Genomic DNA, 13,799 nt, shown 5'->3' on the forward strand with positions numbered 1-13,799 from the left:
GTAAGAAGCAGGTGTTATAAGTCCCAGAGTGTATAAAGAAAGGACAGGATTGTTAGGGTGAAGGCTAAGGATTCTGGCTCTTTCCGAGTGTGAACAGGGGAGAAGAAACTGAACAGGTTGGTAGTTGGAGAATCGGGAGTGGCAGGTATTGACCTTGCAATTACAGCCCTTCTGACTGTTGCTATTTAACAAACTTGGCTTTTCTGTCATAGGCAAGCGATTTTAGCAAAGGAAATGATACTTACTCATTCATTTATTCAACAGATAATTATTTACCATCATGTACAAGATTCAAGGGATACAAGCCAAGAACAAAACCACCGAATACATTCAAATGGCCTCATTGATCTCCACAACAAGCCTAAGAGGCCGTGAGAATCCACTTGGCTATTATTGGTAAAAATAGCCTTGGAGCCTTCAACTCAATATTTACATAATCACTCTTCCTGGCAGCCCTGTAGGGTACATGGTGTCCATTTTCAGGAAGGCTGACGGTTGAGGAGAAGCTAAACATGCTGTTCAGACACATCCAGCCAATCAGGACTGCAGCCAGGACTCACAGCCGGGTTGGTGTGGCATCAAGCCTCAGGATCTTTGCTTTCCTGGCACCGTCTAAGAGAAACACAGCTGCAGCTGCAGCCAGGCCTGGGGTGTTTCAGGACTTGGGGATGTTTCTAACATTTAACTCGATTTGCTCTGGGGACACCATTTATTTAGACTCCCCCCTCCTCTCCCAAGCAGGGCCATGGAGGCTTGGGAGACCCAAGCGGGCCCCTCCCCACCCACACATTTCCAAGCAGCTTTGCAGCCTGACCTGCCTCTGGAGGACTCGGGCGTCACGGGCGGAGCTCTCTGGGTGATCACAGAGGCCCTGGGGTGTCTGGGCGGGTCGTTCTTGCCAGACTCCTGCCTGGTGTCCTCTGGTATGGGAAGGGGCAGGGGGCGGGCAGGTGTGAGGAATAGCAGCTGGCAGCTCTGGGAACCAGTTCCTTCGTCCAAAACGGAGCAGCTCCAGGTCAGAGCAGAAGGCCCAAGCCAGGATGCCCAGGTTCTCCCAAAGTCTGGAAAGAATTCAGCCCTGGGGGGAAGGCACACACTCCAACACTGGGAAAGGGGATGTGGGAGACTGGAAAAGAAGAGCCATACAATGTATGGGAAGGCCAAGGAGAAGCCCTCAGAGGGATGTAGGCACCTCCCAGCATCCAGCATCCAAATACTTAGCCTCACAGGGACAATGTGGTGACTTTCTATTCTCCCTCACTCCAGACTCAGCTCCGCAGGGGCAGGCACGGTGCTGGCACACGGCTGGTGCCAGAGAGAGGTTTGTGAGTGGATTTAAAGAGCACCGTAGCCAGAAGCGTGGAAGATGTCTGCCGTAGGGACGGGGACAGCTGCCCTGATTGCCCGGAGGAGACGGAGGGGGGACCCAGGAGGGGTGCTGCTCACACACAGCCCCAGTGTGCGTGGGCACTCTTGCTGTGACAGGCACACCTGGGGGCAGGGCTGTACTGGACACGGTCCCCTACCTGAAGCCTGTGGCGGAGTGTGGGGGTGGCAGGTGCTCACGTTCACACTGAGGATATAGGACTGGCTGTGGTCCTTGGGACCCAGAGAGCCATGTGCCGTGCCCCAGAAGGACAAGTTCATGGTTGCTCGTGACCCACAGGTTTGGCGTCCTTCTCTTTGATACAAGGTCCTCGCCCACGTTTCCCCCACTTTATCACTTTAATGGATAACGTGTGAATGATGATTGAGGTGACACCGTCGTAGCCTTCCTGTCCCAAGAAACCACCTCGGCTCAGGTGCTTGCAGAAGCTGCTCTTTTATCACCTTCCTGCCTGACTCTGGGTCCAGAGGCATGTGGTCCAGGGAGGGACACCCAACCCAGACAGGGACCACGCGGGCTGTGGGGGTAGGGACACGGGTCAGGCAGAGACTGTAAGGTGTGGACCTTGGAAGAGCTCAAGTGGCAGCTCCAGGAGGTGTCGACTTAGCCAGGAAGGGCTGACGCTCCTCAGGATTCTCATCCCTTGCACAGCTCCGGATCAAGACCGGCCACCAGGGAAGTGGGCAGCGGGACTGCAAGGCACAGCCTGGCGCTCTCTGCTGGCGCCGGGGCCTGGGGGCTGTTTCTGCCCCTGCCGGCACACCTGTGTTCACCAAGCAGCATCCGTGCCTCCGTGGCCCCTCCCTGGGATTTTCCACTTCCCAAGCCAGGGGAAGAGCTGCCGCACCTTCCAGGGGTTGTTGCATCATAGGACTGCAGGGAGACCCAGCCCCTGCCCCCTCAAATGCCCTGCTGACCAGAAGTGGCTGGGGCTGACCACCAGACCTGGGCTGGCAGCCTTCCCCAAAATCCTCACCCGCTTCCACCCCGGGGGCCTCCTCCCTGCAGGAACCTCACATTGTGGTCTGGCTGCCATGGAGAAAGTCAGTGTGCAGGGGACAGTAAAGCCGGGCTGTGAATTGGCAGAGATGAGGGAACATGGAGAGTTCTGGAAGCATCACATCCTGGCACCCACAGCCAAGGTCTTTCTGAGGCACTGCCATCTCCAGCTGGGACCTGCTGCGGGCCTCCGACTCGGTGGCTGTGAGCTGATGGATTCCCCACTGGGAGATGGGACGGAGCTGGCCTGCACGCCCCTCTTCTCCTCTTCCCCCTGATCCCTGGAGTCTTATCCAGACTCTGCAGAATGAGGACACTGTGGTGATTTTCCAGGGCTGAGCTAACTGGCTGGGAGCAGAGATGGTGTTCAGCCATGGCTGCCCGACCTTGCACCACGCACCTTCCCACACACTGCCCTCCGCCCACCAGCGCCCAGTGGCTGTGGCTGGAGGTGTATGCAGCTTTGCCCCCATCTCCCCAGCTCTGGGTTTGCCTTCAGCCAACACATCTGGGGCCTCCTGCATGGTCCTTCCTGGGCAGCAGGGCTACAGCAGCTGGAAGCCCCAGGCTCTGCACATGGGAGCCAAGGGCCCGGCAGGAAGACCAGCAGCCAGGAGAGGGCCAATTCAGACGCGCAGAGAGCTGTGGGTGGGACAGCGCCATGGAGAGAGCTTGGGTGCCTCTTGAAACCCTGGGGGAGCTTCTCTGGGGTTCACCAGGCAGAGAATAGCTGGACAAGTCCCCCAGCCAGAACGAGAACACGAAGGGAGGAGGACAAGGTCCTCGTGTGGGGGAAGAGCAAGGCGGGGCAGGACACTCTCCATCTTAGATTTAGCTCCCTTGAATTCTGTTTAGGGAGAGAGAATAATGAACAAAAATGTTAAGAATACATACTAATGTAGCACCCAGGACAAGGCAATAGCCCAGTGAGGGGGAGGAAGAACCCCCTGCAGGCAGGAAGCCCTCGATTGGCGGGTGAAGGGCATGTGAGCAGGCCCTGGGAGGCCAGGCCTGGCTTCAGAAGGAAGGCAAAGACACCAAAGCTTCCTGGCAGAGCCTAATCCAAAGCACAGGGCAGGATCTTTGTAGAATTTAGGATAAATGGCCAATTCTCCACTATTTTCAGCATGGGTAGAAGCTTGAAGAGGGTCTTCAAGCAGAGGTCATATTGCAGGGAACCTTAGATGAAAAGTTAAGAAGATTCCTTCCATGAGCAGTAGGGAGCCATGGAAGGCTTCTGAGCTGGAGAATAATCAAATAGGAGTTGTGTTCACAGAAAAACTCCTGGTGTGGTGTAAAAGTGGAAACCAGAGAAGGAAGGAACTGGGGGTAGACAAATGGCCATGAGAATGTTATTTTAAGGCAGTCACTCAGAAAGGAAGAACAGGACCTGTGGAGGCCCTCCCTGGGTGCCCCTCTGGACCTCAGGGCAGGGGCAGGGTTGGGGCACACAGGTGGAACTGGTAGCCTCTTCTGGGAAGCCGTCCTGGGGCCACCCAGGTGGCTTTGGGCTCTCCTTCTGCTTGTGGCTGTCACCTCCACTTGGTCCTCTGCTTCTCCTGCAGGAACACACACACACTTCGCGTATCCACCAGGGGGTCACCCTCAGCCTGCTCTGCGTTACAGATCACTCCAATCTGAGCTGAACCCAACTCAGGTGGCCAAGGTGGCTGCCAACCTAAGTCCCATTTCCCTGGCCATAGAGAGTACCCTACACCCATTCAACCTGGCCTCTGCCTCTCTGGGGTCACATCCTGGTCCTGACATTCAGTCAAACTGTTCTCCACGCCCTTGTCTCGCCCTACTCTGTGGGCTGAGGTCCATCCATCGGCCACAAAAGCCCTGACCCCAATGAATATGGATTCAAAACTTCACCATCTATTGTTGGTGGAACTTCAAGTTGGTGCAACCACTCTGGAAAGCAGTATGGAGATTCCTCAGAAAACTTGAATTGAACCACCATTTAACCCAGTTATCCCATTCCTTGGTCTATACTCACAGAACTTAAAATCAGCCTACTACAGGGACACAGCCACATCAATGTTTACAGCAGCTCAATTCACAAGAGCCAAACTGTGGAACCAACCTAGTGCCCTTCAACAGATGAATGGATAAAGAAAATGTAGCATATAGACACAATGGAATGTTATTCATCCATAAAGAAGAATGAAATTATGTCATTTGCCAGTAAATGGATGGACCTGGGGACTATTATGCTAAGTGAAATAGGCAGTCCCCCCAAATCAAAGGCCAGTGTTCTCTCTCACATGCAGATAATGACCCACAACAGGCAGGAGGTGTTGGGGTGAGGGAGGGAGGAGTGGAGGTTCACCAGATGAGAGAGGGGGGGAGTAGGGGGAAGGGAATGGGAAAGATAGTAGAATGAATTGGACGTCACTTTCCTGTGTTCATATATGAATACATGACCAGTGTAACTCCACCTCATGCACATCCACAAGAATGGGAAGTTATACTGCATGTATGATATGTCAAAACGCACTCTACTACCATGTATAACTAAAAAGAACAAATAAAATTTTTTATAAAGTTAAAAAAAAAACAAACCACTTCACCACTTAGGCATGTCTCCATCACCAACTGCTACCACCCAGGACTCACCCTGCCCTCTACTTCCTGCCGGCCCTCTAGACATCTATGTTGGTCAGGATCGAGTTCCTGGAAATAGACCTGAGGGCTCAGAGAACATCTGGTCCCACCTGCAGACCCCGATCCTGGACGCTGTACGGACTCAAATTGTGAGGACCCCACCCAAGTCCTGATGTCCAAATCTAGCCCTTGAGAGCTAGCTACCTGTAATCCCCCACGGGGTCCCCAGCCACCCTGCCTGCCCACTGTGCCCCTCCTGTGGAGCTCTGAACCTCATGCCACCTCCGCCATCATGCCTGGCATGTGAGTCACTGAGGTCAAGGGCTGGGCTGGAGGTGCCCGCCTGGGGTTCTGGCGTCCAGCTCTGCCCACACTCCTGCGGCACATGCCTGTCACCTGAGCCCGCGTGCTCCAGGCTGCCAGAGCCTGCCGGGCGGAGCCAGCTGGGGCTGGGAGCAGGGAGGTGTGGGGCGGTGATGTGGCCCCATCTGTGGAGACACTCTGCTTTCCAGAGCTCCAGAGCCACTGCCCCAAACAACCCATTCCATCATCCGTGTCATCTCAGAGCAATAATTCAAATTATGTGTGATGATAATAAAATGATAATGACAATAATAACAAAATCAACCGCCGTGGAGCACTGTGTGCCCAGCACAGCCCCCGGGCTTGACGGGGATTATGTCACCCAGCCGTGGGGTGATTATGTCACCCAGCCCTTCTTGCAGGTGAGCAGGCTGGGCACCGAGACATGACGGCTCTGCACCAGGCTACCCTTCTCAAGCCACACCACCGTTCAGCAGCCAGGACCTGGGAGCCACCAAATGGCTTGTGGGCTGCTCCCTCAAGGGGGAGAATCACCCCTGGACTCAAGGCACATCAGAAACTTGGTGCACGGCTGCAGTCCCCACCAGCCAGCTCACCCGACCCCCGAAAACCTCACTGGAGGACGCGACTTCAATCCTACATCACAGATTTCCATCTGAGCATCCATTACTTTTTTTTTAAAGGGAAATAAATGAAAGCCCTGGTCCAGTTGTTGGGGACCTAGTGAAATCCCCAAATCACAGAGCAGCCTGTGCGTGAACGGTGGTGGTTTATATTGTTCCTTCATTGTCATCAGTTCCGTCACTCAGTTTACAAGCATTTCCCCAGCTCCACAGGTGAGGAGATCAAGATCCCGGGAGACCAAGGAGGCTGGGAAGTAGCACATCTGGTTTTCTGATTCCAGATAGAATTCTCTGGTCTGCACCTCTCCATTTGTCTGCTCCGTAATCTTTCCCTCCGATTTCTGGTATCTCCCATTGCTTTCCTGATATCAGTCATTTACATTTTAGCAAGAATAATTTTCAATCCGTATATTCTTTCTCCAAAGCACTCATCTTTGTTTAGTCCCAGGTCACAGAGGCAGGCCTCTCTGAAAGGGCCATCTGGTATCCGTGAGCTTTGGCAGCTCAGAGAAGAGCTTTGCAATAAATGTGACCTACTTAGCTGCGCTGCTTGGTTTCGCCAGCCTTCTTCCTCGCATCCTGGACAGTCTTGGAAACAAGGACGGGTGAAGGGAATCTTCCCGCCTACCTGCAGGGTGAGATATTTGATGACTGCATCCCGAGTGCCCTGGGTGCCGTTCCTCACTCTTGTGCTACTGGCTGGTGGCTGGTCTTGAGCCCATCCGAGAGTGCATGGAGCATCCTGGGGAACAGACACATCCGTCTGCACGTTTCTTTACCCTTCTCCCCAGGCTGCTTGGCTTCCCAGCCCTGGGATGGGCCCTTCTGTTTTCCTGAAAACTCAGAAATGAGCTTTCCCCGCCCTTAACTGACGTGCAGGAAATGGGAACCTCTTTTCCTCTGCCAATCTCAGCTCTCTTAGCTTCTCCTCCTGCAGTCTGGTTATGTGTTTAAAGTGCACATCTTTTTGATGGCCTTCTCCAGGGCCTGTGGCAGGATTCATAACACACATGGACTACGTACAGGAGGGGACATACAGCTCCATACAGCTCACTGCCCGCATCATCATGACTACCACTATTAATCACTCACCAATATCACTATTACGAGGATTATTACTAATTATTTTTAATTTGCTTCCTTCGAATCAGCCACTGTGCTTGATAGCATCGTTAGCACCTGGGAAAGGGGGTGACATGAGCACCTCAGTAATCCCATCAGACAGAGGGGAACAGTGGGGCACAGAGAGGTGACATCGCCTGGGTGGGGTGGCTCAGCAGATGCACGGATGCAGCAGTAAGCCTGCTGTGACGGTGGGACCTCCCTCCCCGCTCAGTCCCTCTGAGGCGGCTGCCTGGGCCAGGTTGGAGGACCTTGCTGAACTCCACGTGTCCCTGCATCGGGGTCCGGCGTGAGCCCTGCCCCTCCCTGTCCAGTCCTCTCCCCCGCCTCGTCTCTGACCTGCTCCTCTTCTCCCCTCTCTGGCCCTGGGTCAGTGTGATAGGAGAGTTTGCCAAGAAGTGAGGGACGTGGCCAGGAACGCCGTGGAATGTCTGTTCCTCTGTCTGTGACACCGGAGGGCTCCACCTTACTGCTGGCCCAGTTTCCAGGCAGGTGGAATGTGCATGTGGCATTTGGCAGGGGGCCGCCAAGGCTCCGGGAGGAAGACTGGAGGGAACCAGCCTGCGCTGGCTGTATCTGTGCTGGAACATTCCTAGGTTCGCTCAGGGTCTTAGAGAGGGAGGACACCGAAGGCTGACCCTGCCCGCGACTTCCTGTAGCCTTTGTGGCTTTGCCAAGGCCACCTCTCCAGCATGCTGGGCTGCTGGAACCGAGCAGGGAAGCTCAGCCTTCCCTTCAGACAGACTGACCTGGCCTGCTCCAGGAAGTCCTCCTTCCCTCCTGGGTCACTAAGGAGCATCGCTCGCAGATGCTCGCAGACGCCCAGGGACTTCTGGGCGTCTGACGGGGAACTGGTGCCCAGAACCAGCAGCAGTCTGTCCCTTCCTGGTCCATGAGCTCATGAGGGAGGGGACCTGGGGCTCTTTTTCTCTGCCCCACATGTGGCTGACTTCTGGCATGTTCTAGACACTTGATCCATGTTTCAACTCTAGTTTTGCCAACTTGGAAGGAAGCAGAAGAGGCGGAAGGGGAGGGCACGTGAGGGAGATGGGTGTGGTTTCCGGGCAGCCAAGTGGCTCAGAGATGGGGCCAGCCCTGCTCCGTGCCAAGCTGCGCGAACCATCGGATCAGGCCGAGCCCTCCCGAAGCTAGGTGATGGCTTTAGGTGGGATTGTGGGGACAACCCCAGTTTTCCCTCTAACTTCTCCCAAGTTTTTTCCACTAGAGGTATCCACATTTAATTTTTTTACATTAAGATATTCTCAAGAGGATGTGCCTCCACTGGATAGCCATGTGCTAGTCAACATCCCACTCACTATCCCAGACTTCAGCTGTGCAATCTGCTTTGACTAAAAGTTAGATTTTTGCACAGTGCCTGCACAGGTATGTGTATGTGTGTGTGTGTGTGTGTGCGCGTGTGCGTGTGTGTATGAGTTTGTGTATGTGTATGTGTGCACACGTAACCATGCACACTGCTAAAATCAAATTGATGGTCTTAACTCAAAACTGTAGTCAAACAAGGACTTTTTATTTTGCAATTTCAATTAATTAAATTTTCAATTTAAATTTCCTCCCATATTATTTTCCTGGAGTGTTCTATTCTTACATATTCTGTTATTATCCCAGAATCTAGCCCTGGCTAGAATGACATTTAGCCCAGACTTGGGTCTGTATTAGTTTAAGTGAAACTGATTGACAGCATGACTTCCAAAAGGTCGGCCCCCTCAGAAAGCCATAGAGCCAATGCAATTTCCTGTTGCCCATTATGCAGGTGGATAAACTGAGAACTAGAGCAAAGTATGGTTTCCCCAGTCACTTGGTACATTATAGGTCTTCTGAATCCTAACCCAGGCCCCCTGTGCGGGGACCTGTCAGAGCTTGGGGTTGGGGGCCAACTGCCTGCTGTCAGCCTGCTCCTGGGAGGAGGGGCTGGTGCCATGTGAACATCTGTGCCAGGCAGCTGGTATAACACAGCAGTGCTAGGGACTCATACCTACTCCTCCCTTGCCCCCAGGAAGGAATGCGGAGGTATGATTCCACCCAAAGACATCACAGGGATCAGTCCACGGAATCGGGGGTGGACTAGAGGGTGTCACCTGTTTCCTGAGCAGTGCACTTCATCTAACTCCAAGAGGTATACTGGGTGCCAAGCACTTGGGGTTCTGCAAGCCAAGCCCCCTTCAAAGGTTTTACACAGCACCCACCTGTATCTAGCACGGTGCCCAGGCACTTGGGTGGGATGGGAGGAAAAAAGCAGGGCTGAGCCTTCCAAGGGTGAGGAAGTGAAGTCCAGGGTGTGGCTATCTGGGTGTGGAGTCCACAAGGCCTCTACTGAGCCAGTGGGGGTGAGGGTGGAAGGAGACCGCAGAGGCAGGATCAGCAGGTGTGGCAGAAGCCCACCCAGTTTGTGGAGGAGGCATGTGGGGCTGGGAGTCGAGGGGAACACAGCAGAACCCGGAGGCTGCAGGACTGGGGCAGAAAGAGGACCAGGAGAAGGGAGCTCCGGGATCTGGGGAGGTCAAGGAAGCAACCCGAGGAGAAAAGAGGGTCTGTGGGGTCAGCCCAAGTTGAGAGAGGGTGGAGGGAGTGTTCTGTCTTAGGAGAGACAACCAAGGGCCCAGGAGATCACTCAGACAGACAGACAGCCTGTGTCCCTTCCATGCCTGGCCCAGGGCCTGGAGCGCCAATCTGGGCAGCAGTTGTATGAGTCAGTGTTGACTGTCAAAATGCCACGGCCACAGCTTGCCTTATGGCCTTGGAGAGCCATGCTTGAATGAGCATTCCAGAGCCAGGAGACCTGCTTTCCAAGTCCTAGGTCTGCTAATAAATATGGTTGTCAGAACCTCAGTTTTCTCATATGCAAAATGGATCTAGAAGCGCAGGATCAGAAGAAGAGTCACTGTGAAAAACACATAAAATCCATCAGTAAATGTATCTACTAACTATGTAGGAAAGTGCACTGCAACATGACTTCCAAAAGGAAGGAGAAAACAAGATAAAGGGAATGAAAAAGAAGAAGAGGAGGAGCAGCAGGAGGAGGAGGTGGAGAAGGAGGAGGAGGAGGAGGAAGAAAATTGAAGTGTATTTCCCACACTCTTCCCCTTTGCTCTGAGAATGCGGTAGCATCACTGTGTGTAAGCATTTGCATTGCTGAGAACATTAGTGCCTTATCTTGCACATGTGCTCCAGTTTCCCATGCATTTTGATCTTGTGCACGCTGTAGAGTTTAAGACATTCTGTAAGAACAATATGTGCATGTTTTCTTTGATTTCTGGCTTGTGTGTTTGTATTTATGAAGTTCTTTCTCATTTAACATTATAAGCAGATTTCCTCCAATTCTTTTAAGTTTTATTTCCCAATTTTATTTTTGGAGCCATTTGTTTCCCATAACATTTATAATATTGTTCACCTTTTGAAAGGCTGGCTTGGGTGTGAGTTCCTTTTTTAATATATGATTTTATTTTTAGTTGCAGATGGATGCAATACCTTTATTTTATTTGTTTTCTATTTTTATGTGCTGCTGGGGATCGAACCCCATGCCTCACACATGCCAGGCAAGCGTTCTACCATGAGCCACAACCCCAGCCCTGTGAGTTCCTTTTTGATTTTGCTTTTTCTGTTTACAAAATGCTTCCTAAATTGTCGTGATCTATTATTATATTTCTCTTCCATTTTTTCTTATTAGCTTAGATTTTTGTTTGGAAAGGTTTTCATTATTTTTGTACTAAAATTTCTTGCAGGTCACCAGGAACTTGTTGCTGATGTTAATTTTCTCTTAAAATCAATCATTTGTTCATTAGCATTATGTATCGGTTAAGCTCCCCAGTTGGAGCTTAATTCAACAAAGGAAGGGTCTCCATGAACCCACAAGCCCGATTTTAATTGGGATGGGCCCTGGGGTGTGAGGAATGGGTTAAAGGGCAAGCAACTGTGTTTGTGGTTCCTGCCAAGCAATTTTCCAAAGCATTTGTGCTGGGCCACGCCCCCACCTGCTGTACAAGAACAGGGCACGCTTGCTCCACCCCGCCCCGTCAGCCCTTTTAATTTCAGCTATTTTCCTAGGTGTGTCATGGTATCTTGTTGTGGTTTTATTTTGCATGTTCCTGATGACTGTCAAGCACCTTTTCACGGTCACTGGGATCCCTTCTTTTGTGAAGGAGCTATTCAAATCTTTGCCTATTTTTAACATTGTCTTTTTCTTATTGATCTAAAATCAGGCCTGAGTCCTTTATCACAAGGTGTAAGTACCATCCGCAGTCTCTGACTTACCTTTGACCTCTCTTAGGTGAGTTTCTTTTCTTTCCTTTCTTTTTCCCACTGGGGACTGAATCCAGGGGTGCTGTACCACTGAGCTACATGCCCAGTCCTTTTTATTTTTTAAATTTTGAGACAGGGTCTTGCTAAGTTGCTGAGACTAACCTCAAACTTGCAATCCTCCTGCCTCAACCTCCCAAGTAGCTGGGATTATAAGTGTGTGCCTGGCTCTTGGGGGCACTCTGATGAAGAAAATTCTTAATAAAGTTCAACTGATACATTTTTTTTTATGGTTAGTACTTCTTTTGTGCTATTTAGGAAGTTTTTGCCCATATCAAGGTCAAGAAAATAGTCTACTATATTTTCTCCTAGAAGTTGACTGTTTTGATAATCTTGGGGCTTTCGGTAAAAAACAAACAAACAAACAAAAAAAAAACGATGAATGTCATTGGTTTTGCATAGGCCAATCCAAGGCCATTCACACTCAGGCTTGTACTTTCTTACATTGATTTCTATATAGAGAGTGAAAAGGTCACGGTGAGTTCCCCCCAGTGGACATCCAGGGGTTCTAGCACTGTTCGTTGAGAGGACCAGCCTCTCCCCGCTGAGCTGCAGTGGTGCTGTGGCCAGCATGAGGGGGCTCCTCCGGGGTGGTCTGTCCTGGATTCTCAGAGTGTTCCCTGGTCCACTCCCGCCAGCACCTCATGGTCTCCATCACCACGGCTCTCCAGCCTGTCTTGCTACCTGGAGGGGGGAGAAGCTCAGTGCTTTATAGATGTACTGGGTGGTTCCATAAGCATCTGTGGGACTTCCTTGCTTTAGAGCAGAGATTCCCAACTCTGATGTTCACCAGAATCCTCCAGAGAAGCTCATTAGAGCTCCCTCACCAGGTTTCAGCAGGCACCATTCTCTGGCTTCCTCTGGGCTGCGGTTCTCGGACTCGCTGGTCTGTGCAGCAAGGAGTTCTGCGGGTCAGGACCGAGGGCGAGAGCTCCCTCAGCAGAGCCGCATCTACGAAGGCTTCCCAGGTGAGATCAGCGGTTTTCTTTTACCAGGTATGGCTTATATCCTGTTCTCCTGTGTTCCACCGGATCCAGGCTCTCGGAGCCAATCTGGGGCATATGAACATGTCCCTAGTTTACGCATAGGTTCTGTACCTGGGAGAAACGAGGAGGAAGGGTGAGACTGAAGATTCCTAGCTCTCCTCTCACCCCACACAAGGCAGTGATGTAAGAGAAACATCAGGCCCCTCCTGGGCCTCAGGCCAGTGTCTCTGATCCACAATTTATAGCAGAACCCCAGGCTGGACAGTCACCTGCACCCTCCTAGCCCCCACAGACACCAGGCCCACACCCATGGGGCTCTGATCTTTCCATCTACAGGTATTGGCCTCAAGTCTAGGCCAAGGTCCCCTGATGGGCCCTGGGAGGGGGCTGGGCCTCCCATGGCCATCTCTCCACCCCTCCCATCCTGCAAAGCTCCTCTGCCTGCCTGGGTGGGCAGCTCCTCACCAAGACTTAGCTCCTGTGTGGCCTGCAGTCCACCTGGGGCTGCCCTCTGCCTGCATCCTACTGGCCTTTGAGCATTGTCTGGATTCAGCCATCCTCAGTGCCACCTGTGTCACCCAGTGGCATCCTTGCCTGGGACAGCCGCTGCATGCCTCCTGTAGGAGTTGTCCTGGAGCTGTGAGAGGGTTTGAGACAGGCTGGCGGGCGGGGACCACAGGACTCACACAGGCCTCGCCCTGTCATTAGCAGGCAGGACTCTTCCTCCCAAGCCAAGAGTGCAGCCCAGATTCTGGGTCAGCATCCACCTGGCTGGCCCTTGTCCTCTACCTTGGCAGCCTCTGCCGCGATGGGACCACCTGCCCTGGCTTCAGCCCATCCTTCCACCTGGGGCCCATCTGCAGCCTGGGCACTGAGGTTGCTCAGCTAGTCTGGTCACATGTGACCCCTACACACTGTGACAGGCGAGCCTTGCTCCCTGAGTGAGGAAGGGGTGCTCAGGGGCCTCCAGTCTCTCTCAGATCCTGGGGGCTCTGGAGCCCCTCATGCACACAACCTCTTTGGTCTGGGTCACAGGTTCTTCGGTTCAAAGCTGAACCAGGTATGGCCTGAGCCAGGGCCACCTCCTTCCAAGAAGTCCTCACTGGATCACCTTTTCTATATGGCTTTTGGGGTGAGAGTTAGGTGTTGGCTAAAAGCAGCATTCCAAAGAGAGGAAAACCACGCGTACACCTCTTCTGGGGCCTCGTGGTGCTGGGTCCTGTGACAGCTCCGGGACAGGAGAACCTGAGTGGTTTCTCTGCTCACTGGAGTTCATTATGAAAACAACTGAAAATCGGCCCACGGAGGCACTGTGATTCCACCGCAGGATCAGTGGGCCTGGGAGGTTCTAGCACCGTCCACATGTGCCTCTGTAGGCGATACAACTAAACATAAGAATTTCATTTCATTTTAAATGCTTGAAAGTTAGCTCTATGT

General features: G+C 52.5%; 1 long non-coding RNA gene across 1 annotated transcript; it reads right to left on the reverse strand.

Annotated features, from left to right (window-relative positions):
- Positions 1–238: 238 nt before the first annotated feature.
- On the reverse strand, positions 239–7,712 carry LOC124090388 (uncharacterized). The gene is made up of 2 exons (XR_006851085.2): positions 815–7,712; positions 239–612 (listed from the first exon to the last, which is right to left on the reverse strand). It is a non-coding gene; the product is annotated as an uncharacterized LOC124090388 (long non-coding RNA).
- Between the last annotated feature and the right edge of the window lie 6,087 nt (positions 7,713–13,799).

Source organism: Marmota monax, unplaced genomic scaffold, assembly GCF_021218885.2.
Source record: "Marmota monax isolate L192 unplaced genomic scaffold, Marmota_monax_Labrador192_F-V1.1 WCK01_AAM20220418_F8-fsc00017, whole genome shotgun sequence".
Lineage (NCBI taxonomy): Eukaryota > Metazoa > Chordata > Mammalia > Rodentia > Sciuridae > Marmota > Marmota monax.